The sequence below is a fragment of the Anser brachyrhynchus genome (genome assembly GCF_964034855.1).
Source record: "Anser brachyrhynchus genome assembly, chromosome: W".
NCBI classification, from domain to species: Eukaryota; Metazoa; Chordata; class Aves; order Anseriformes; family Anatidae; genus Anser; species Anser brachyrhynchus.
Genome location: NC_137704.1, coordinates 24290709 through 24316434, shown reverse-complemented (window position 1 = coordinate 24316434; position 25726 = coordinate 24290709). Strand labels below are relative to the sequence as shown.

General features: G+C 46.6%; 1 protein-coding gene, 1 long non-coding RNA gene and 1 pseudogene across 3 annotated transcripts in view; 2 read left to right on the top strand and 1 right to left on the bottom strand.

The window, feature by feature from the left end:
• The window catches only part of LOC308184893, a 470974-nt gene that overhangs the window by 306342 nt on the left and 138906 nt on the right, over nucleotides 1-25726 (top strand). The gene's annotated exons all lie outside the window — the stretch shown is intronic.
• Nucleotides 1-25726, top strand: part of LOC308184773 (uncharacterized protein) — a 242858-nt gene that overhangs the window by 119048 nt on the left and 98084 nt on the right. The gene's annotated exons all lie outside the window — the stretch shown is intronic.
• Nucleotides 5273-25726, bottom strand: part of LOC308184729 (protein unc-13 homolog B-like) — a 67100-nt pseudogene continuing 46646 nt past the window's right edge. Inside the window, exons 9-11 of the transcript XR_013956144.1 lie at nucleotides 16377-16546; nucleotides 15481-15596; nucleotides 5273-5814 (exon numbers count right to left, since the gene is read on the bottom strand). The product of XR_013956144.1 is annotated as a protein unc-13 homolog B-like (transcript). The remainder of the gene's footprint in view (nucleotides 5815-15480; nucleotides 15597-16376; nucleotides 16547-25726) is intronic.

The following is a 25726-nucleotide window of genomic DNA, read 5'->3' as shown; positions in this document are numbered from 1 at the left end:
TGTCACCTGGCTGCTCCGGTGCTGGGACACTGCAGCCAATTGTGTGGAATTAGAGGGCAGGGAAGCCAGGCGGCTGGGATCCCTTGCTAAAGATGCAGGCATTGACAAAGCAATTGGAGATGGAGCACCAGGCTACAGCCTCTGGAGGCATCTCCTGTCAGCTGTGAAGGAAAGGTATCCCTACAAAGGAAGAAATTGTATGTCTTCCAGGCAAGTGGCCCACTATGGAGAAGGGAATCCAGTACCTGAGGGAAATAGCCGTACGGGAGGTGATTTATAGGGACCTAGACAACGAACAAATATCCACAGATCCAGATGAAGTCAAGTGTACATGACCCATGTGGCAGAAGTTTGTACGGAGTGCACCACCATCATGTGCCAGCTCATTGGCAGTAATGGCCTGGAAAGAGGATGAGGAACCCATAGTGGATGAAGTGGCTAAACAACTCCAGCAGTACGAAGAAAGTCTCTCCTCTTCCCTACAGGCCTGCGTCTCGGCTGTGGAAAAACTTTCTCAAGAAGTACACCAACTTAAAGAGAATTTATCTTCCTCCCCACCTGTACAAACCAGTGTCTCAGCTATCAGCGGTAAGTGTCCTTCTGTGCAAGGAAGACGATATAATGGGTACACACCCCATGCAACTCTGTGGTGTTACCTACGTGACCATGGAGAGGACATGAGAAAATGGGATGGAAAATCTACCTCGACCCTAGAGGCACGGGTACACGAGTTGCAAGGAAAAACAATCGGAAAAAAGGGGGTCTCTGAGAAACTTGCTGCTACAACTTCCAGCAGGCAGTCCTCCAGAAACAGAAATGAAGATTCTGACCAGGATTAGAGGGGCCCTGCCTCCAGCCAGGGGTAGGAAAGGGACAATCAAGTTTATTGGACTGTGTGGATTCGATGGCCTGGCACGTCAGATGCACAGAAGTATAAGGCGTAAGTAGATACCGGTGCACAGTGTACTGTAATGCCATAAAGGTATAAAGGGCCAGAACTCATCTGTATTTATGGGGTGACGGGGGGATCCCAGCAGTTAACTGTATTGGAGGCTGAAGTGAGTCTAACCGGAAATGAGTGGCAAAAGCACTGTATTGTGACTGGCCCAGATACTCTGTGCATCCTAGGCATAGACTACCTCAAGAGAGGGTACTTCAAGGACACAAAAGGGTACCGGTGGGCTTTTGGCATAGCTGCTTTGAGCACAGAGAAGATTAGGCAGCTGTCTACCTTTCCCGGTCTCTCGGAGGACCCTTCTGTTGTGCGGTTGCTGAGGGTTGAAGAACAGCAGGTACCAATCGCTACCACAACTGTGCACCGGCAGCAATATCGCACCAACCGAGACTCCCTGATTCCCATCCATAAGCTAATTCGTCAACTGGAGAGCCAAGGAGTGATCAGCAAGACTCATTCACCTTTTAATAGTCCCATATGGCCAGTGCGAAAGTCTAATGGTGAGTGGAGACTAACAGTGGACTATCGTGGCCTGAACGAAGTCACGCCACCGCTGAGTGCTGCAGTGCCGGACATGCTAGAACTCCAGTATGAACTGGAATCAAAGGCAGCCAAGTGGTACGCCACAATTGATATCGCTAATGCATTTTTCTCCATCCCTCTAGCAGCAGAGTGCAGGCCACAGTTTGCTTTCACTTGGAGGGGAGTCCAATATACTTGGAATCGGCTGCCCCAGGGGTGGAAACACAGCCCTAGCATTTGCCATGGACTGATCCAGTCTGCGCTGGAGCAGGGGGAAGCTCCTGAACACCTGCAGTACATCGATGGCATCATTGTGTGGGGTGACACAGCAGAGGAAGTTTTTGAGAAAGGGAAGAAAATAGTCCAAATCCTTCTAAAGGCTGGTTTTCCCATAAAACAAAATAAAGTCAAAGGACCTGCATGAGAGATCCAGTTTTTAGGAATAAAATGGCAAGATGGACGTCGTCAAATCCCAATGGATGTGATCAACAAAATAACAGCTATGTCTCCACCAACTAGCAAAAAAGAAACACAAACTTTCCCAGGTGTCGTGGGGCTTTGGAGAATGCACATTCCAAATTACAGTCTGATTGTAAACCCGCTCTACCAAGTAACCCATAAGAAGAATGATTTCAAATGGGGCCCTGAGCAACGACAAGCCTTTGAACAAATTAAGCAGGAAATAGTTCATGCAGTAGCCCTCGGGCCAGTCCGAACAGGACCAGATGTAAAGAATGTGCTCTACACCGCAGCCGGGGAGATGGCCCCACCTGGAGCCTCTGGCAGAAAGAGCCTGGGGAAACTCGAGGTCGATCCCTGGGGTTTTGGAGTCAGGGATACAGAGGATCTGAGGCCCCCTACACCCCAACCGAAAAAGAGATATTGGCAGCATATGAAGGAGTTCGATCTGCTTCGGAAGTGGTTGGTACTGAAGCGCAGCTCCTCCTGGCACCCTGACTGCCGGTACTGGGCTGGATGTTCAAAGGAAGGGTCCCCTCTACATATCACACAACTGTTGCTACATGGAGCAAGTGGGTTGCACCGAATACTCAGAGGGCTCGAATAGGAAACCCCAGTTGCCCAGGAATCTTGGAAGTGATTGTGGACTGGCCAGAAGGCAAATATTTTGGGATATCATCAGAGGAGGAGGTGGTCCGTGCTGAAGAAGCCCCACTGTACAACAAGCTACCAGAAAATGAGAAGAAATATGCCCTGTTCACTGATGGGTCCTGTCGTATCGTGGGAAAGCATCGGAGATGGAAAGCTGCTGTATGGAGTCCTACACGACGAGTTGCAGAAGCTGCTGAGGGAGAAGGTGAATCGAGTCAGTTTGCAGAAGTGAAAGCCATTCAGCTGGCTTTAGGTATTGCTGAACGAGAAAAGTGGCCAGTTCGCTATCTCTATACTGATTCATGGATGGTAGCAAATGCCCTGTGGGGGTGGTTACAGCAATGGAAGCAGAACAACTGGGAGCGCAGGGGCAAACCCATTTGGACTGCTGCATAGAGGTGGCTAGCCAGGGTGGGGGGGCCAGCTGCTCGGGGATAGGCTGGGCATCAGTCAGCGGGTGGTGAGCAATTGCATTGTGCATCACTTGTTTGTACACATTATGATTAGTAGTACTATTATCATTATTATTATTATTTTCCTTTCTTTTCTGTACTAGTAAACTGTCTTTATCTCAACGCACAGGCTTCAGTTTTCTCGTTTCTCTCCCCCATCCCAGAGAGGGAGGGGAGAAGGTGAGCGAACGGCTGTGTGGTGTTTAGCTGCCAGCTGGGTTAAACCAAGACACCACCCCACAAGATTTGATGTTGTGCTGACAGCAGTGACTGTCCCCCAGGAGCAGGATGGCTTACCTGTCCAGTTCGGCTGTCTCGATGTTCGTCAGGCTGTGTGGCTCACTGCTCGACAGTAACAGCAGATCGGCCTGAAGACAAACAAACAGGCTGGGCTTGAGTTACGGGCAGTGGCATCACGATTCTTCTTGTGGTTTCTGAGCACTGCAGCTCTCTGGGGCAGTTGTCATCCCTGCTGATTAATCTGCTTGTGAGTGATAAGGCAATAAGAGTAATTATGGAGACTATCTGGGAGCAGGATGGAGAGAAACTGTACTCACTGTCACACAGTTGTTGTTTTCTAGTTTTATTATATCCCCCACTTGGACATTCATCCATTTTTCATCCTTCAACCTGCAAGACAACTCCTAGTAAGTAGGCACATAAAGCAAACACTGCTTAGGAACGTAGGGTACTCTGCTCTGCTCCAGGCTGTACGTGTCATCAGGACTCGGGCTGCTGGTAAAACAGAGCAGGGTCCGTCACTATGTGACCTGGTGCATGGTAGGCTACGGGACAACCAAAAAGCACTATCCTGTCCAGTATCTTCCTTCTTTCTCCTAAAGAGCCATGGTGTCTCCAAAAGAAACTCTCTTTGCTGCAATAGACGTTCCAAACACCTGGGAAAATCACCAGTTGTGTTGTTTTTTCTAAGTGGTATTGAGGGACAAAACAACAGTTCTGGCTCTGCATGGGCCCAGCTGCCAGGAAGGGCAGCAATCACAGAATGGTTTGGGTTGGAAGGGACCTTAAAGATCATCTAATTCTAACCCCCTGCCATGGGGAGGGACACAAGGTGCTATGGCCTTGCACATACCCAGCTAAGCCCCTGTCTGCAATGACCTTCACAGCACGATGATGTGCAGGCACCCAGCTAAACTGCAAGCCCCAGCATAAGTCACGATAGCTGTGCATGAAAATTCTAGAGGGTAAAACTATCCTGTAATATCAAAACAGGACTGGGTATTCAAGTTGGAGTTCACCTCAGCCCTCTCAATGTCAGTCAGAGCTGGGGCAGGACCTGTGGTTACCTTTTTTTTTAATACAGAACATTAGCATTTTTATATTTTAATATGTGTTTACTAGACACAGTAACTAATTGTTGTGGTTTAACCCGGCCGGCAGCTAAACACCACACAGCTGTTCGCTCACCCTCCCCCCTCCCTCTCTGGAATGGGGGATAGAAATGGGAAAGTGAAGCCTGTGAGTTGAGATAAAGACAGTTTATTAAGACAGGAAAATAATAATAACAATAATAATAATAATAGTGATAATAGTACTACTACTAATAATGTGTACGAAACAAGTGATGCACAATGCAATTGCTCACCACCTGCTGACCGATGCCCAGCCTATCCCCGAGCAGCCGGCCCCCCACCCCGGCCAGCCACCCCTATATATTGTTCAGCATGACGTCAGATGGTATGGAATACCCCTTTGGCCAGTTTGGGTCAGCTGTCCTGGGTCTGTCCCCTCCCAGCTCCTGCTGCACCCCCAGCCTGCTCGCTGGCAGGACAGAGCAAGAAGCCGAAAAGTCCTTGGCTTGGTGTAAACACTGCTCTGCAACAATTAAAACATCAGCATGTTATCAGCGCTCTTCTCATCCTAATCCAAAACATAGCACCCTACCAGCTACTATGAGGGAAAATTAACTCTGTCCTAACTGGAACCAGGACAGATATGAGCTAAGCATAGCATTACTAGTACTTAAGCAGAATGGCTAATCCCAAATCCGACTAAAAGTACAGTGAGAAGAAAAGTGCTCTTGAAGATCAAGAATTGCATGAGCCTAGATCCAAACAGGAAAAATTAGTGCTCCATTACTCAAGCTTCCTATAAATTCCTCCAGCAGTACCTGTGAAAACAGTGATTTCTCAGGACTATATCAGCTGCCACAACAAACCTGTAGGAAAAACAGTTTGACAAAATCTCTTCCCTTCTCACATCACCAAAAGTCTTCAGTGGGATCCTTTTTAATAGCAGATTTTTCAAATAGAGATTTTAGACTCTTAAAACAAGAATAAGCTATCAATAATAAAGTACAGTCATTTACACCCACAAAGTTGGTGTAATTCTTTAGAATTAGTTTTAAAGGTAAAGGCACTCGCACAAACTGCCCAGATGGAGGCTAAATTCCAGCACTTTGTCAGACAATTTCTTGACTTTGAGGAAAACAGTGACTGAGATATGCAGTCACTTCCTGCTCACAGTAAGCCCCTTAAGGAGTAGCTGTTAATGTTAATAGCATTCTATTACCAAGACATTTCATCTTAACAGTCACATCAATTAGATACAATGAATATCTGCACTAAAGACAACACCAAATGCATCTTATGTCATGGCCTGATATATTGATTCAATGCCGTAACGCATTGCAAATTCATCCACAATCTCTTGAGCTGTCTCATCAAAATACACCTTCCAGGCATCATCTCCTTTGGCATCAGGGATCTTCACCACCCCATTCCCTTGCACATCTGTGAGATGGTGAAAGAGGTTCTGAAATACAAAACAGGAATGAAATTATATGCAAAGCTGCTGAAGCTGCCAAGTGAGTTTCATGAACAGCTTGGAATTGCCAAGAAGGAGGCACTAACACACATTTCTTTGCTCTCCTCCCTCTTTCCTTCTCCCTACCCACTATGTATTTTTGTGCTTTGACTTGCTTTTCTTCTCACATGCTCCCAGCTGAATTTTTTCCGCACACATACCTACAACTTTAACCACCCGACATTGTGAATGATGCAGAGGAGTGCTTCAATACAGTGAAGTCAGACTAATTAGTTTCCTGAAACCTACACACTTCTGTCCTCTGACTTAATATGGACAAGCTATTTAAGCCAACTAACAGCCCTGTATCATCATTGCAATTATTATTATACAGTGGAACATTCCAAATCTTTTTTTTCTAAAAACAAGGACATCCTTAAAATCACCATTAACAACTAGACACTTGCATTATTACTCATCATAACCTTTTACTTTATCTAACACTGGAAAGTCTTTCAAGCTATCATTGCTCTGCAGAAATTGCAATTCAGTTCAGTGGGTTTCTCAGTAATCCTTAAATTTATGTCACTTACAGATTTCATCAGCTTATCAGACAGCTGGCTCCCTAGTAGTAAGGGATGCAAAAGTCTAGTGATCTAATTAGGAGCTAGAAGACACTGTTTTACACTACTATTTTTCCTGATTAAATTATTCTAGCTGTAAATCACCTTCATTTTATGATGTACAAATGAAAGAAGGTGATACTTTAAAAGAGATATAATTGCAACAAAAGAGGGGAAGCAAGTGATCACGCATCAGAAGGATAAAAATGAAATGGATTACCAAACAGAAGTAGTCATTGAATTAAAAAACAGCAAAAATTATATATTGAAGAACACAACACAGCCTACTAAAAGAAACTGATGTTCACTTAAGCTTAGTCTGTTTCTTTCCTGGTAAGGCCAAAAGACACTGCAAGGATCATCAAGCCCTTTGTCTGGAAAAATATGTTGTTCCTGTAGCTGAACATTCATCCCTGTGACACATCCATCTTCTTCTAATGTGAATTTGCTTAAACTTCACTAGACCTTGTGATATTCTTATTTATAAGGTGAAAGAGGCTATTGCTACTCTTCCCTATTCAGGCACTTAGAGACTAATCCTGTCACCTGCTTTCTCCTTGATAAATAGACTGGGCACCATGAATCCCTCAGACATTCACGTAAGTCTTCTTTGAATTTCTCCCAACTTCTACAGCTCTGCCTGCCCGTCTTAGTCCATCTTGAGATAGATCAGTACCCAGCAACCACAGCTTATCTTCTGTTCCCTAAGAATTGCTCATAGCTACACACCAGTGGTACAAGGAATTTATACCAACAACTATCTGCACTGCTCAAAGGACAGAGTCAAAACCCTATCCCAAACAGAATTTACTCAAAAATCAGCTAAGGTAGAAAATGTAACTTTTCATATTATAGCCCACCATGCATCACAGACCAACTGCCCAGGTGGAAACTGCAATGACATAACTGCTCCTTGCTGCAAGCAATACACAAGCAGTTCTGTTCACAATGTTCAGAGACAAGTAGCAGTAAAAAACACAGCATCTCCCGTGGAAATGCTGCATGTTTGGGATCCCAAAAGGAATGTGCAAAGTTTAATTCTGAAGCAGATCTGGGCTGGAGTTTGCCATTTCAGAAGGCTTTCTCTAAAGAAAGACACAGGTATAGTACATGCTGAACACATCAGTCAAGTAAATTCCAAAATTTCTTCATGTCAAGCTAGTGGGGGCTCTGAGTTGGACCACCGTCTGATCTCTGCCTGACAGCAGCACAGCTGTGACAGTGGGACAGACTGAGCCAGCCAGCATTCAGCAGGGGGAGAACCTAAAGCCTTCCTGGCCTTCTGTACTGTTGTGGTTTAACCCGGCTGGCAGCTAAACACCACACAGCCGTTCGCTCACCCTCCCCCCTCCCTCTCTGGGATGGGGGAGAGAAACGGGAAAGTGAAGCCTGTGAGTTGAGATAAAGACAGTTTATTAAGACAGGAAAATAATAATAACAATAATAATAATAATAGTGATAATGGTAATAGTATTAACAATAATAATGTGTAAGAAAACAAGTGATGCACAATGCAATTGCTCACCACCCGCTGACCGATGCCCAGCCTATTCCCGAGCAGCCAGCCCCCCACCCCGGCCAGCCACCCCTATATATTGTTTAGCATGACGTCAGATGGTATGGAATACCCCTTTGGCCAGTTTGGGTCAGCTGTCCTGGGTCTGTCCCCTCCCAGCTCCTGCTGCACCCCCAGCCTGCTCGCTGGCAGGACAGAGCAAGAAGCCGAAAAGTCCTTGGCCTGGTGTAAACACTGCTCTGCAACAATTAAAACATCAGCATGTTATCAGCGCTCTTCTCATCCTAATCCAAAACATAGCACCCTACCAGCTACTATGAGCTACTTAACTCTGTCCTAACTGGAACCAGGACAGATATCCACCCCTTATTCCATACCATTTATGTCATGCTCAGGTTACACTCTGTCCAATACATTCTAATTAATCACCATTTTCATCTATGATATATAGCAATCATGGTAGTGATGACATACATTATTATATAATAATTAACATACTACAATTCAACTCATGGGCTATTCTCACCCAGTATCAAATCCCCTTGAGGTACACACCGGACCTCCCCATTCTTTTGCATTACCCACCAAGTGCATCCAGGTCCCTGAGCAAAAGCAATTCCACGAATGGGTTTGCCTTTTCCTGAGGCAGGAGTAGCCCAGACTCTTTTACCCAGCATGTTTCTTACATGCACTACAGGAACTTTATCCCCTTCTACAGTGCGTAACAGGTTTGATTGGGCAGGTCCAGCTCGGTTGGCAGATCCCCTAGTACTGACTAACCAGGTGGCCTTTGCCAAATGCGTATCCCAATGTTTGAATGTCCCAGCACCCATTGCTTTCAGTGTAGTCTTTAACAGTCCATTGTATCGTTCAACTTTCCCGGAGGCTGGTGCATGACAGGGGATGTGATACACCCACTCGATGCCATGTTCTTTGGCCCAAGTGTCTATAAGGTTGTTTCGGAAATGAGTCCCGTTGTCTGACTCAATTCTCTCTGGGGTGCCATGTCGCTATAGGACTTGCTTTTCAAGGCCCAGGATAGTGTTCCGGGCAGTGGCATGGGGCACAGGATATGTTTCCAGCCATCCGGTGGTTGCTTCCACCATTGTAAGTACGTGGCGCTTGCCGTTGCGGGTTTGAGGGAGTGTGATGTAATCAATCTGCCAGGCCTCTCCATATTTATATTTCAGCCATCGTCCTCCATACCAAAGAGGCTTTGACCGCTTGGCTTGCTTGATTGCAGCACGTGTTTCACAGTCATGAATAACCTGTGCTATAGTGTCCATGGTCAGGTCCACCCCTAGATCACGAGCCCATCTGTATGTTGCATCTCTACCTTGATGGCCCGAGGTGTCATGGGCCCATCGGGCTATAAATAATTCACCTTTATGTTGCCAGTCCAGGTCCACCTGAGCCACTTCAATCTTAGCAGCCTGATCCACCTGCTGGTTGTTTTGGTGTTCTTCAGTAGCCCGATTCTTGGGCACATGAGCATCTACATGGCGTACCTTTACAACCAGGTTCTCTACCCGGGCAGCAATATCTTGCCACAATGCAGCAGCCCAGATGGGTTTGCCCCTGCGCTGCCAGTTGTTCTGCTTCCATTGCTGTAACCACCCCCACAGGGCATTTGCTACCATCCATGAATCAGTATAGAGATAGAGAACTGGCCACTTTTCTCGTTCAGCAATATCTAAAGCCAGCTGGATGGCTTTCACTTCTGCAAACTGACTCGATTCACCTTCTCCCTCAGCAGCTTCTGCAACTCGTCGTGTAGGACTCCATACAGCAGCTTTCCATCTCCGATGCTTTCCCACAATACGACAGGACCCGTCAGTGAACAAGGCATATTTCTTCTCATTTTCTGGTAGCTTGTTGTACAGGGGGGCTTCTTCAGCACGAACCACCTCCTCCTCTGGTGATATCCCAAAGTATTTGCCTTCTGGCCAGTCCATAATCACCTCCAAGATTCCTGGGCGACTGGGGTTTCCTATTCGATCCCTCTGAGTATTCGGTGCAACCCACTTGCTCCATGTAGCATCAGTTGTGTGATATGTAGAGGGGACCCTTCCTTTGAACATCCAGCCCAGTACCGGCAGTCGGGGTGCCAGGAGGAGCTGCGCTTCAGTACCGACCACTTCCGAAGCAGATCGAACTCCTTCATATGCTGCCAATATCTCCTTTTCAGTTGGAGTATAGCGGGCTTCAGATCCTCTGTATCCCCGACTCCAAAACCCCAGGGGTCGACCTCGAGTTTCCCCAGGCTCTTTCTGCCAGAGGCTCCAGGTGGGACCATTCTCTCCGGCTGCGGTGTAGAGCACATTCTTTACATCTGGTCCTGTTCGGACTGGCCCGAGGGCTACTGCATGAACTATTTCCTGCTTAATTTGTTCAAAGGCTTGTCGTTGCTCAGGGCCCCATTCAAAAGCATTCTTCTTACGGGTTACTTGGTAGAGCGGGTTTACAATCAGACTGTAATTTGGAATATGCATTCTCCAAAACCCCACGACACCTAGGAAAGTTTGTGTTTCTTTTTTGCTAGTTGGTGGAGACATAGCTGTTATTTTGTTGATCACATCCATTGGGATTTGACGGCGTCCATCTTGCCATTTTATTCCTAAAAACTGGATCTCTCATGCAGGTCCTTTAACTTTATTCTGTTTTATGGCAAAACCAGCCTTCAGAAGGATTTGGACTATTTTCTTCCCTTTCTCGAAAACTTCTTCTGCAGTGTCACCCCACACAATGATGTCATCGATGTACTGCAGGTGTTCAGGAGCTTCCCCCTGCTCCAGCGCAGACTGGATCAGTCCATGGCAAATGGTAGGGCTGTGTTTCCACCCCTGGGGCAGCCGATTTCAAGTATATTGGACTCCCCTCCAAGTGAAAGCCAACTGTGGCCTGCACTGTGCTGCTAGAGGGATGGAGAAAAATGCATTAGCGATATCAATTGTGGCATACCACTTGGCTGCCTTTGATTCCAGTTCATACTGGAGTTCTAGCATGTCCGGCACTGCAGCACTCAGTGGTGGCGTGACTTCGTTCAGGCCACGATAGTCCACTGTTAGTCTCCACTCACCATTAGACTTTCGCACTGGCCATATGGGACTATTAAAAGGTGAATGAGTCTTGCTGATCACTCCTTGGCTCTCCAGTTGACGAATTAGCTTATGGATGGGACTCAGGGAGTCTCGGTTGGTGCGATATTGCCGCCGGTGCACAGTTGTGGTAGCGATCGGCACTTGCTGTTCTTCAACCCTCAGCAACCCCACAACAGAAGGGTCCTCTGAGAGACCAGGCAAGGTAGACAACTGTTTAATGTCCTCTGTCTCCAAAGCAGCTATGCCAAAAGCCCAGCGGAACCCTTTTGGGTCCTTGAAATATCCTCTTCTAAGATAGTCTATGCCAAGGATGCACGGAGCATCTGGGCCAGTCACAATACGGTGCTTTTGCCACTCATTACCGGTTAGACTCACTTCAGCCTCCAATACAGTTAACTGCTGGGATCCCCCCGTCACACCATAAATACAGATGGGCTCTGGCCCTTTATAGCTTGATGGCATTAGAGTACATTGTGCACCGGTGTCTACCAAAGCCTTATACTTCTGTGCGTCTGACGTGCCAGGCCATCGAATCCACACAGTCCAATAAACTCGATTGTCCCTTTCCTCCCCCTGGCTGGAGGCAGGGCCCCTCTAGTCCTGGTCAGAATCTTCATTTCTGTGTTTAAAGGACTGCCTGCTGGAAGTTGGAGCAGCAAACCTTTCAGAGAACTCCTTTTTCCCAATTGTTTTCCTTTGCAATTCACGTACCCGTGCCTCTAGGGTCGCAGTAGATTTTCCATCCCATTTTCTCATGTCCTCTCCATGGTCACGTAGGTAAAACCACAGGGTGGCGCGGTGTGTGTGCCCACCATATTGTCTTCCTTGCATAGATGAACGTTTACCCCTAATAGCTGAGACACTGGTTTGTACAGGTGGGGAGGAAAATAAACTCTCTTTAAGTTGGTGGATCTCTTCAGAAAGTTTCTCCAAGGTATTCTCTTTTAGCTGGTGGACACTAGTTCGTTCAGGTGAAGGGGAAGATAATCTTTCTTCAAGTTGGTGGATCTTTTCAGAAAGTTTCTCCAAAGCATTCTCTTTTAGCTGGTGGACACTGGTTCGTTCAGGTGAAGGGGAAGATAATCTTTCTTCAAGTTGGTGGATCTTTTCAGAAAGTTTCTCTAAAGCATTCTCTTTTAGCTGGTGGACACTGGTTCGTTCAGGTGGAGGGGAAGATAAATTCTCTTTAAGTTGGTGGACCTCTTCAGAGAGTTTCTCCACAGCTGAGACACAGGCCTTTAGGGAAGAGGAGAGATTTCCTTCGTACTGCCGGAGTATTTTAGTCACTTCATTCACTGTGGGATTCTCCTCCGTTTTCCAGGCTAGCATTGCCAATGAGCTGGCATATGATGATGGGGCACTCTGTACAAACTTCCGCCACATGGGTAGTGTACACCGGACTGCATCTGGATCTGCGGATGTTTGTGCGTCGTCTAGGTCCTTATAAATTACTTCCCGTACGGCCAATTCCCTCAGGTACTGAATTCCCTTCTCCATGGTGGTCCATTTGCTTGGTAAACATACAAGTTCTTCCTTGAAGAGATACCTTTCCTTCACAGCTGACAGGAGACGCCTCCAGAGGCTGCGAGATTGTGCTCCATCTCCAATTGCTTTGTCAATGCATGCGTCCCTAGCAAGGGATCCCAGCCGCCTGGCTTCCTTGCCCTCCAATTCCACATAATTGGCTCCCGTGTCCCAGCACCGGAGCAGCCAGGTGACAAGCTGCTCGCCTATACAGCGACCAAAATCTTTTCGCACATCTCGTAGCTCACGCTGGTATAGAGTCCGGGTAATTACTGTTGATTTTTCGACATCCTCATCCTCATCTTCAGTCTTCTGCACCTTTGATGGCCGGTGTAGAGTCCGGGTAGTTACTGTTGATTTTCCGACATCCTCATCCTCATCTTCAGTCTCCTGCACCTTTGATGGCTGGTATGGAGTCCGGGTAGTTACTGTTGATTTTTCGCCATCCTCATCCTCATCTTCAGTCTCCTGCACCTTTGATGGCCCAGCCTCGTCTTCACTACGCCCAGACTTAGCAGAAGACTGTCTGCGTTTTAAACGACCTGAGCCTCTATACCATTTTTTCACCTTGTCTACAGGGGCAACTTGCACTGCTACAGCTCGTTTCTCTGACCCAGCCACAGGGTCTGCCACAGGGGTTGGAATACCCTCTGCGGGGTCAACTTGCACTGCTACAGCTCGTTTCTCTGACCCAGACGCAGGGTCTGCCACAGGGGTTGGAGTACCCTCTGCGGGGTCAACTTGCACTGCTACAGCTCGTTTCTCTGACCCAGCCACAGGAGTGGGAGCAGCTGCACGAGCTGGGGCAGCTGCAGGAGCTGGAGCGGCTGCAGGGGCTGGAGCTGGAGCGGCTGCAGGGGCTGGAGCTGGAGCGGCTGCAGGAGCCGGAACGGCTGCAGGAGCTGGAGCGGCTGCAGGAGCTGGAACTGGAACGGCTGCAGGAGCTGGAGCGGCTGCAGGGGCTGGAGCTGGAGTGGCTGCAGGAGCTGGAGCGGCTGCAGGAGCTGGAGCTGGAGTAGCTGCAGGAGCTGGAACTGGAGCGGCTGCAGGAGCTGGAGCGGCTGCAGGAGCTGGAACTGGAACGGCTGCAGGAGCTGGAGCTGGAGTAGCTGCAGGAGCTGGAACTGGAGCGGCTGCAGGAGCTGGAGCGGCTGCAGGAGCTGGAGCTGGAGCGGCTGCAGGAGCTGGAGCTGGAGCGGCTGCAGGAGCTGGAGCTGGAGCGGCTGCAGGAGCTGCAGCTGGAGTGGCTGCAGGAGCTGGAGCTGGAACGGCTGCAGGAGCTGGAGCTAGGTTGCTAGTAGCATCAATTGCAGCTCGATAGGCACAAGCCAGACCCCAGCACGCTACAGTGATTTGTGTCACTTTGGAACTGCCAGAGTCATGACACCTTTTTTTCAAGCATTCTGCCAGCTTTTTAGGATTTTGCAGTTGTTCAGGGGTGAATGTCCAAAACACTGGAGGTGACCACTGCTCTAGAAACCTGCCCATATCCTCCCACACTCCCTGCCACTCGCAACTATCCCGCCTCAAGACAGATCTCCGGATGAGATTCCTAAGTAGTTGTTTAACCCTCCACAAAATCTGAAGCGCATTCAGGAGACATAACAACAAGAGCAGGCTGGTCTGAGTATCCCAAGGATATTCAACATCTCGGAGAGCCACCGTAACTAACTCGGGGGATAAGAGGGTGGTGGTGAAGGAGAAAGGGAGAGTGAACAGGTAGGGAAACATGTCTTCCCCTGTCCCCTTCACAGATTGGCTCCCTAACGAAAACAGGCAATAGGTGTAATTGCTAATAGTTTCCGAGATATGGGTTCCAAAGTATAGAGTCGATGTCAGTGCTGAGTACAAATACCAGGTTAAAGTCATGACCAGATATCTCATCATTTCATAAGCCATTGCTACACCGCACAGTACCATAACAATCTTAAACCAGGGCCCGGAAAGGATAAACAGTGCAACAGGGAGCACATACAGAAAGTAACGCACCATAAAACTCAATTTGGAATACAGGTACAGCAGACTGGAGATTAAGGCAATCAACATCGTGACTAGCAACTATTAAGCAGGTCCAATACTTATACCAATTTTAGTTTAACACACTCTGGTCAGATTTGTCGATATCTCAACCCTTCGGGCCCCACGTTGGGCGCCAAAAAGACTGTTGTGGTTTAACCCGGCTGGCAGCTAAACACCACACAGCCGTTCGCTCACCCTCCCCCCTCCCTCTCTGGGATGGGGGAGAGAAACGGGAAAGTGAAGCCTGTGAGTTGAGATAAAGACAGTTTATTAAGACAGGAAAATAATAATAACAATAATAATAATAATAGTGATAATGGTAATAGTATTAACAATAATAATGTGTAAGAAAACAAGTGATGCACAATGCAATTGCTCACCACCCGCTGACCGATGCCCAGCCTATTCCCGAGCAGCCGGCCCCCCACCCCGGCCAGCCACCCCTATATATTGTTTAGCATGACGTCAGATGGTATGGAATACCCCTTTGGCCAGTTTGGGTCAGCTGTCCTGGGTCTGTCCCCTCCCAGCTCCTGCTGCACCCCCAGCCTGCTCGCTGGCAGGACAGAGCAAGAAGCCGAAAAGTCCTTGGCCTGGTGTAAACACTGCTCTGCAACAATTAAAACATCAGCATGTTATCAGCGCTCTTCTCATCCTAATCCAAAACATAGCACCCTACCAGCTACTATGAGCTACTTAACTCTGTCCTAACTGGAACCAGGACATGTACAAATGCAGGTCTGATGATTCAGTGAGTTTCCAGGCCTGTGGAGCAGGGAAAAGAAGGATCACGTAGGGCAAGAAGGAACTTTCTAAGGAAACAGAGGTCAGAAAGTTTCTTCTTTGACAGAAAGGAGGAACATCATAATGACTGAGCTGAGCTGCTCCTTACCTCATGAAGGCAAGTGTACTGAATGTGATATGGAGCCACCTTCTCCTCGCCTTTGATCTCCACATTGATTTGCAGACGGATAGCCCCAGACACTGCAGACTTATCTGTTCTTTTCTCTAGAAGGAAAAAACATCAACAATTACATGCATTTTTCACATTCAGAGCACAGCCATCTTTGGGGTGACAACACTATAATAGAAACTGCTGGAAGCTCAAGCTGAATTTGTGATCAGTATTACCATAGAGAAAACTTTGACTTTTTTATTTCAAAACATTAAAAACTAAATAGATATCAGCAAAATGACTGACTTGATACACTCTCAATATGACACATCTAGCTAGAACCACATACACTTCTTTACACATAAGCCAGCCCTTCTGAGAGCACGTGCTATAGGGTCCCCGGGCTTTGATCCAGTCAGCTGAACTAGAACCACCAAAGAATGTACTGCAAACCTCTCTAGATTAAGACCCATATGACAGCAGGCAAGGGAGTTCAGGATATCACACACACTGCCAAAACAAGGTTTTACCAAGGCCACTTAGAAAATGCTAGTGTGTCAGGAAGATGTTGCTCAGATCCCTTTTCTAAGGATACAGCTGACTGATGTGAAATTTGTTCCTTACTTCCAGCCCTGATCCAAGCATTCACCCATTCTACTTTCCAGTGCCTAACAAGAGAAAAAAGATCCCTGTTCTGACATGCTATACTCCTGTACTTCATTTTAACTGGGACGAAAGCCTTGCAGCTGCTCTGCAGCATCATTGTGCCCCTTAAAATAACCTAATCAAGTAGGCTTTTTTTTTTTTTGTCCTTTCTTGCAATCTGCCCAGGTAGTTCTCAAATGTTCCCAAACTAATACATGACATGTTTTCAGTCCCAAAGCTCCACTCACCAAGGTTGTACCACACATCCATTTCAACACTCAGCGTACGCACTTCAATGATTGTCTGTCCCAGGAAATCATCTGACTCGCACTTCAGCCTCTGTTTGACACGAGACTTGATGTCGTCATCTTCATCCCACACTCGCACCTTGATCCGGTCAGAGGAATTATGGCACTTGCTGAGAACAAGACAAATATAATATTGAAGAGCTCATAATGTAGCTGACATTTCTACAATAAACACTTTACATTCCCCTTGACCTGCCTGCCTAACTACAGAGTAATGCGTAAACAAGATATAAACAATTACTTTATTTAAAAGCGTAGAATCTGATAGGAACCACACAATGTTTTTTTGGTGAACTCTAAATGCTCCTGTGACATGTTAGATCCTGCACTTCAGATGCAGAGGTGGTTTTACTCGGGTGGGCGGCTGAGCTCCACCACAACCGCTCTCTCACTCCCCCTCCTGAAAGAGAAACGGGGAGAAAATACGATGAAAAGGGCTCAAGGGTTGAGATAAGGACGAGGAGATCGCGCAGTAATTATTGTGACGGGCAAAACAGACTCAGCACAGGGAGATAGTAAGGTTTATTACCTATTACTAACAAGCTAGAGAAGCAAGAAACAAAGGAAAGAAACCAAAAGCACCTTCCCCCCCATGCACCCTCTTCCACCTCCTCCCCCCGAGCGGCGCAGGGGAACGGGGGAATGGGGGTTATGGTCAGTCTATAGCACTTCTTCTCCACCACTCCTTCTCGGTCACTCTCGTCCCCTGTGCTGTGGGGTCCCTCCCACGGGATGCAGTCCTTGCTGAACTGATCCGGTGTGGGCTGCCCACAGGCAGCAGCTCTTCAAGAACTGCTCCAGATATGGGTCTGTACCACGGGGTCCATCCCTCAGGAGCAAACTGCTCCAACCTGGATCCCCCACGGGCAGCAGCTCCTGCCAGGTCACCTGCTCCTGCGTGGGCTCCTCTCCACGGGCTACAGGTCCGGCCTGGAATCTGCTCCAGTGGGGGTCCTCCACAGGCCGCAGCCTCCGTCGGTGCAGGTCCACCTGCTCCACCGTGGTCTCCTCCACGGGCTGCAGCACGGAACCCTGCTCCACCGTGGTACTCCATGGGCTGCAGGGGGACAGCCTGCTCCACCATGGTCCTCACCACAGGCCGCAGGGGACTTCTGCTCCGGCGCCTGGAGCACCTCTCCCCCTCCTTCTTCACTGACCTTGCCTCTCCCCCTCCTTCTTCACTGACCTTGGCACCTGCAAGGCTGTTCCTCACTCCTCTCACTCTCCCAGCTGCTGTGTGTGGTGCAGCGTTTTTTTTCCCCTTTCTTAAATATGCTCTCACAGAGGCGCAAAACAACATCACTTATTGGCTCAGCTCTGGTCAGCAGTGGGGTCCTTACCAAACATGGGGCAGCTTCTAGATTCTTCTCACAGAAGCCACCTCTATGGCCCCCTGCTACCAAAACCTTGCCACGTATACCCACTACAACACTGAAGGAGAGTGCCCTGATCGCAGCTACCAGCTTCAGGACTTGCTAAGTGGCTGTGACTCCTCTGCTCTTCCTCACTCTCAGGAGCAACTCCCTGAACTGGGGAATTCTTTTCACTGTTGCTGTTTTTGCTGTGAAGTTTGCAAAAGCTGGATGATAGCTAGGCTGGTAAACTCAGCCTGCACACCCCCAAAAAAACACCCATAAGCATTGCATTGGTTTCTGATAGCGACAATTTCTCTGTCACGTTAAGGGGTGTAGCCGATTAACTGTTACGGGTCCGGTCAGATTCAGGGTACTGAACTACCGCGGTCATGGATTCACCAGTAACGTATAACCGTCCTTACTCTAGTCGCGTTCAATGAGAACTACCACGGCTAGGAACAATGCAATTAAGTTATTACAGCAACAGGTACACAGGTTCTTTGGATTACCGGCGATAGTTACTGTCTGCAAAAGCAAGCTAGCATGCATGAAATACACAGGTGCGCAGCCTGGAAATTAACGCGTTAAAAGGCACAAAGACTCTATAGAGATTTCTAAGTTTCCGCAGAGAAACACTGTATAACCAAGTGTTCAAATCTCACCCAAAGGCGTCCCAATGGGGGGGGGAAGAGAGGCTCAGCCCGTCGACTGATCCCAGGAGTCAGGAGGTCCTCGGGATGGTGTATTCCCTCGTGATGGTACATCCCCTGATGGTGGTATCTTCCCTAACGATGGTATGTTCCCCGACATCCCCTCTCTCTTAGGCCAATTTATATTATTTTCTATCTTTTAGGTGGAGCTTGAGTGACTCTAGTCAAGCATATCTTAGTTATGATTGGTGAAAAGTTTTCCCGTCTCCGTTTAAAGTAATAGGCTCTGAGAAATTCAGAGCGCATGCTCAGTGAGGGGTGGTCGCACCTTGGAGGCGGGTAGCTTTTGGGATGGAGGTGTGTTTTGGTATTATAATGATATTATAATGAGCAAAAGTACACTAGATTACAGCATTTGTCAAAACACGACAGGTTGTTGGCTCAGGGTAGCAAAAAGTGCGGCTTGTCGATCTCGGTATGCACAAGAAAAATCGAGTCCCCACCTGGTCACAGAGCCTAGCCGTGGTGTCTCCACTCCACTCTACGCTCCGTACTGTTCCTTAGAGCCAGCACACCAGGTTCCCCCAGCGTGATAGCATCTAAGGTTGGAAGCCTAGGGAACGCTCAGGTAATGCAGCGTGTATGGACATGATCTCCGGTTCAGCTATTAGTGTTGAAGGCTACTTCTGTTTACACACATACAGTGTCTAGGACAGCATGGTCAAGGCCTATGACAAACACTTTTCATCATCTTTTTTAATAAAAAAGATAAATAGCCCAGGTGGAGGTATTCTCTTACTTCAGGACAGTCACAAAGCAGTAGTGTGTTAGTGTACAGTACATTACATTATAATTAGATGATACAAACATTACCTGTGTGTGGGATGAAAGGGTGGGATACTTTAGTTGCAAAGTTATTTTATTACTGGAATTGAGTATATTATTCACAGCTGAGACTGATACTTTCTCTGTGTCCTAGGCAGATCAGTAATGACATTTCCATTAAAAAAAAACAGTTTACTGTTTGCTGAAACTGCACACTTCAGCCTAATGCACAGGCAGAATTTGCAGCCCCCTCTTTTTAGGTGCTCATACAACTTTTGTAGACACAAACAGGCTCCTGGATGTCAGAAGTGGGTAGAAAGACCTTATAATAAAAGCTCTGCTCATTTACAGGGCATGCAATACAATAAAGCAATTTGAATGCTCACATGAGACCATGACAAGGGTGATTACTCACCATAACTACTACAAATGTCTGCACTCAAGGAAATAAAACCTATGAAAACAGACAACTTCTGCTGAAGGCCTGTTTTCCAGCCTTTTTAACATTAACATGCTGCATCTGTTGCTAAGCAACAGGGAAAATGAAGAAATGGGTCAGAAAAGACCTGCTAAGCCCAGTCAATAGGATATGGCAGTGACTGGTATTTGCATGCTCCTTACCAAGAAATCATTTGGGATCTTATTGCCACTACTGTGATCCAGGACTGCTTAACAAACATCCCTGCAGCTTCTAGTGATTTTTCCAGCAAAGAGGGATATCTGGGAATTACTATTGGGACAGTTAGTAGCAATTCTACGCAGTTTTGATCACTAGCAGTAAGCATCCTTGTTTACTTCCTTTTCTGTGCAATCAAAGCTGTATTTAGAGATCAGAAGATAGAAGGTTCAATGTTTCTCCCCTTCCTCCTCCTCAACTTCAAGTATGTCTTCCTTTGAAAAAAAACATGCAGCAAGTGTTCACAAGCAGGGAATGCTTGGACTGCTGCTTTCTGTAGCTCTCTAAGTTACCTGAGTGCATACCAGCAACACAGCATAAGCACATGAAAGAAATCCTCTGTTCCTGACACAGTACACTAATGTACGTCCTGGCAGTACCTTAGAGGTTCAGAAGGACATGGGTACCTAAAAACACAGATTGGTACACATTAGCATTTACAAAGCACCAGCAAGTTAACTCCTGACTTCTTTAGACCTCACCTTCTGGCACTGCGGTTCTTTGTTACGACAGCTTTGATCTTATTTTTCTTTGCTACCAATGGTCAAAAACTTGCTCTTTCCTTTAGGAAAACATTTACTGTTTAGACCTAAATCTACTTTAGGTTCCACATGCATTGTCCCACACTCCCCGAGTGGCTATCATCCTTCACTTGGGCTGCAGCAGCATAACTCACTGCTAAGTGCCACAGGAAAATTTCAGTACCATTTGCTGAGCTACTGAAACTTCTACTTGTACTGGGTCTAGCTGGGATGGAGTTAACTTTCCCTGCAGCAGCCCATACAGTGCTGTGATCTGCACTTGTAGCTAAAACAGCAGTGGTATCACACCAGTGTTGTGTCTGCTGCTGAGCAGTGCTGGCACAGCATCAGGACTCTCTCTAACCCTCCTAGGGGGTGGGCAAAAATGTGAGAAAAGAAACATCACCAGGGCAGCTGACCTAAACCAACCAAAGGGATATTCCATACCATATGATGTCACACTCAGCAATAAAAGGTGGAAAAAGGAAGAAGAGGGGAGGGGTGGGCTCTCGTTGCAAAAACGTCTGTCCTCCCGAACACCGGCTACGTGCGTTGAGGCCCTGCTTCAAGGACGTGGTCAAGCATCGCTCATTTGTGGGACGTAGAGAGTAATTTCTTTCCTCTGCACTTCCACACAACCTTTACTTGTTTTGTTTAGTTTTCCCTTTCCCCCTCCCTTTTCCCCTTTCCCTTTTTTTTTCCCTTTAGTTAAATTGTTAATTGTTTAGTTAAATTGTTTAGTTAAATTGTTTAATTAATAATAATCTTTCCTTAATAATTATTTCTTTTTTCCTTTAATTAAATCATCCTTATCTCAACCTGTGAGTTGTTCTTTCCTTTACTTCTTCCCCTCCTCTTCTAAGGAGGGGGAGTGAGAGAGTGGTTGTGGTGGAGTTCAGCTGTCTAGCATGGTAAAACCACCACAGTCCTTTTTGGCACCCAACATGGGGCTTGAAAGGCTGAGATAACAGTAGAATTGATTAAAACGCTTACAACTAACACACTTACTTGCTAGTCACCATGTTCAATTTCCTGTTAATATTTTCTTGTTTGATCATGTGTCATGTAATCTGTGTCATGTTCTCCTTTCTCCTCTATATCCGATCCGAGAATGTGCTACAATCTGTGTTCTTTTTTTTTTTTTTTAATTCACTGTGCTGCCAAGCACTGGCCTTGAGTTTAATCTGGCATTCAGGCTCTGCACTGTTATCACTTGGGTCTCATGGAAACTATCTTTTAGAGAATATTCAGAATTACACTGCCTTCCTCTCCTCATCTGGAAGTCAACTTATGAATAATATCAGGACCTCCTCCTTCTTTCACAGTGGGCTAATTACAACAGCTTTTGAGTATTTTGAATAGCCATGCGTAACCCATATATTGCTATTTCTAATTCTGAATAATGGGTTTCCTCTTCTCTCTAAGGTTAATTGATTGTTTAGAAAATTTACCCGGGAATTTGTCCCGAAACGGTCTGGTGGCAAGATATTGCTGCCCGGGTAGAAAACCTGGCTGTAAAGGTACTTCATGTAGATGCCCACATGCCCAAGAGTTGCGCTACTGAAGAACATCAGAACAATGAAGAGGTGGATCGAGCTTCAAAAATTGAAGTGGCTCAGGTGGACCTGGACTGGGGATGTAAGGGTGAGTTGTTTGTAGCTCGATGGGCCCATGAAACATCAGGACATCTAGGGAGGGATGCCACATACAGATGGGCTCGTGATCGAGGGGTGGACCTGACCACTGAGGCCATCACACAGGTTACCCATGAGTGTGAGACCTGTGCTGCAATTAAGAGAGCCGTGAAGGTAAAATCTCCCTGGAACAGGGGGAGGTGGCTAGGGTTTCAATATGGTGAGGCCTGGCAGATTGACTATATTGGACCACTCCCACAAACCCGCCAAGGCAAACGGTACATACTCACCATGGTAGAAGCAACTACTGGGTGGCTGAAAATATGTCCAGTAAACCATGCCACCGCCCAAAACACTATCTTGGGCCTGGAAAGGCAAGTGCTGTGGTGACATGGCACTCCAGAGAGAATTGAGTCCAACAGTGGGAGTCACTTCTGAAACAATTAGGACACCTCCTGGGCCAAGAGACATGGCATTGAGTGGGTGTATCACATCCCTTATCACCCACAAGCCTCTGGGAAGGTTGAGAGGTACAATGGACTGTTAAAGCCTATGTTACGAGCATTGGGTATTGTTACGAATATTGGGTATGGACATGGAAACATTGGGACATAAATCTACCAGAAGCCACTTGGCTAGTTAACAACAGGGGGTCTGACAGCTGTCCTGGTCCTGCTGAAACAAAACCCCTACACACTGTGGGAGGAGCTAAATAAATAAAGTGATGTCACACTCAGCAATAAAAGGTGGAAAAAGAAGGAAGAGGGGAGGGGTGGGCTCTCGTTGCAAAAACGTCTGTCCTCCCGAACACTGGCTACGTGCGTTGAGGCCCTGCTTCAAGGACGTGGTCAAGCATCGCTCATTTGTGGGAAGCAGAGAGTAATTTCTTTCCTCTGCACCTCCACACAGCCTTTATTTGTTTTGTTGTGTTTTTTTCCCCCTTTTCCCCTCCCTTTTCCCCGTTCCCTTTTCTTTCCCTTTAGTTAAACTGTTTAATTAATACTAATCTTTCCTTAATAATTATTTTTCCCTTTAATTAAATCATCCTTATCTCAACCCGTGAGTTGTTCTTTCCTTTACTTCTTCCCCTCCTCTTCTAAGGAGGGGGAGTGAGAGTGCAGTTGTGGTGTTCATCTGTCTAGCATGGTAAAACCACCACACAACTGACTTGCGGAAAACAGACTCCACAATCAGTAAGATTGTAAAGTAGGTATGTTTATTCGGCGCTGGGCAGCACGGGGGGGTAGTCCCGCCAAAGTCGTGCGCACCTGACGCGGCAACTTGCCTTGGTTATATGCAGTAAAGAGTTACATATGCATGAAGTTTCACAATACGCCTATACATACTCATAACCTGTCCCCGCTTCGTATTAAAATTAGTTCCAAGGAGTCATTTCCATAAACTCCTCCCATCTGCGCTTGCGCAGTGTATTCTGGTGGTGGTCGTCGGGGGTCGTGGGGATGAAGATTGATGACTCTTCCTCATCACCGCTAGTTGACCTCGTCTCTGCGCAGACTCAGTTGCTTCTTGGGTCTTGTCCATCCACAGGACCAGTTTCTACCAGTTTCTTAAGATAGGCTCACACCCTTATTAAGAGACTGACCTTGGTAAAGGGGCCCAAGGCTTCTTGCTTTAATTAATTTGCACAAGCACCATAGTTAGTAAAGACACTAAGTAGGATCCTAGTTTCATGCCGTCAGCACTCTATCTCTACTTGATAAGATTCCCCTAACTCCCTCTCTCATTCCCCCCTTTTCTAAAAAGTTAGTAAATTCTCTAAAAGTTAGTAAATTATTATATTCTCCTAACTCCCTCTCTCACGACTTTACCACACTTCTCTCTGTTGTTTTTAACAGACCAGTCAATTTATATTCCTCATGCTGTTCCCATGCCAGAGAGAGCACCTTATTACTTGCTTACAGCAGCTGAAAGCCTTAGGCTGGTTGCTTACCTATAAGACATCTCCATCTAAGTCTGTATGAAACACAGTCTTTGCTTTCAGTGAAGGAAGACAGTTGTGTCAACGCTAGTTCACCTTCTAGAGCACACCCCAAAACAGAACCACAAACATTGGCCTACTTGAGCTTAATTGATAACAAGCTTTCTAGCTAATAAAAATAGCTTCCCATTATTGATAGCATCACAGCTCCATAAGACTGTGGCTAACACATTCTGTTGCTAGAAACTTTCCCCTTCATTACTACAGGAGCTGGCAAATTTCTAAAGATGCCTACCCCACTTCTTGATACATTTTTGTGAAGAGTGGTTTCCTAACAATGTGTGCGTACACGTGTCTGCCCAGTCTGCCACAGCTGAGCTCCCACAGCTTTCCTAAGAGGATGCAAAGAAGAAACTCTTTGAGACCCTATCATAGGGAACAAACTATCAAATGTGCTCATGCCCATTTCAGAGTGTGAGGGGCTGGAAACCAAGTTCTCTTTGTTGCATGACTCAGAAAATGACTATTTTTCTTTTATATCTACATTCTTCTGATGTTTGCAGTTATGCCATTTTATGTTTAAAAAGTTACTTTGATACTTCAAGGTATCAAAGAAACATTTTCAGGAAACAGCACACTAAATCTGCAAGAAAAAAAAAAAAAGTGAATTTCTTTCCATGAAGTTTTCCTACCTAAAGCCAGTGGTTGCAGAAGCAGTGGAACCAGCAGAGCCTGGTTCTGCTGACTTGCTCTCTATCCCGCACTCTACCTCCAGCTCTTCTACCACATTCCCCCTTGGCCTACCCCAGCCTCAAACATATCCCCCTGTGCTGTCAGTGCTCTGACATCTTCCCATGCCCAGCTAGCAACTGGGCTGAGGGGAAGCACACAAAGCTGTTAATTCTGATGCACGCACACAGTGCCATGCTGACACACACACACACACACACACTAATCAGTATATCAGTGGCCAAACAGAAAAGTCAACTCCTGAGTTTACATTACAGTCTCCCACAATTAAGTTAATAATTTGTATCCCTCTAATTTAGCTCCAACTTCTAAGACTCACTTTCTACGGTTTTAATAGCTTTGAGACCTCTGCCTGTCTGTGAAGGTTGGCCCAAACTGGCTCAGAAGCTGTCAGAGGTCTGGGACAGAGTAAGGCATGTGCATCCTGTCCTCCAAAAAAGCAGGCAGAAAGTAAAAGAAATGTCTAAAAATGACCCTAACATTTTCAAGTCAACAATTTGTACTCTGATGTGGAAAAAAAAAAACAAAGCACAACAATGATATCTGTGCTGAACTGGTTAATCAGTTGTTGCAGGATTCTTACTTAACCTCCCACTGCTGGAATGCTAGAGGCACATGGCAACCCTCATGAGGGTGCAGCAACCTTGAAGGTTTGCAAGGTTCTACCAGAAGACATACAAAGTATACACCCATAAAACTCTGTCCAGCAGTTTTCAAAACAAAGAAACAAACAAAAGCAACCCACAATAAGGATAATAAGTTTAGAGCACAAAGAGTGTCAAAATGAAAAGCTCTGTCCTTCTGAAACCACTAGTTTGTGTTGGAGAATCTACAGTCATGAAGAGAAAGAGTCTGGTAAATACAAAAAAGGGTTTTTGAATGTCCACTTGTGTCACATTGTAGTGGGTTTAAGTGACAAGGTTTTGGTAGCGGGAGGACT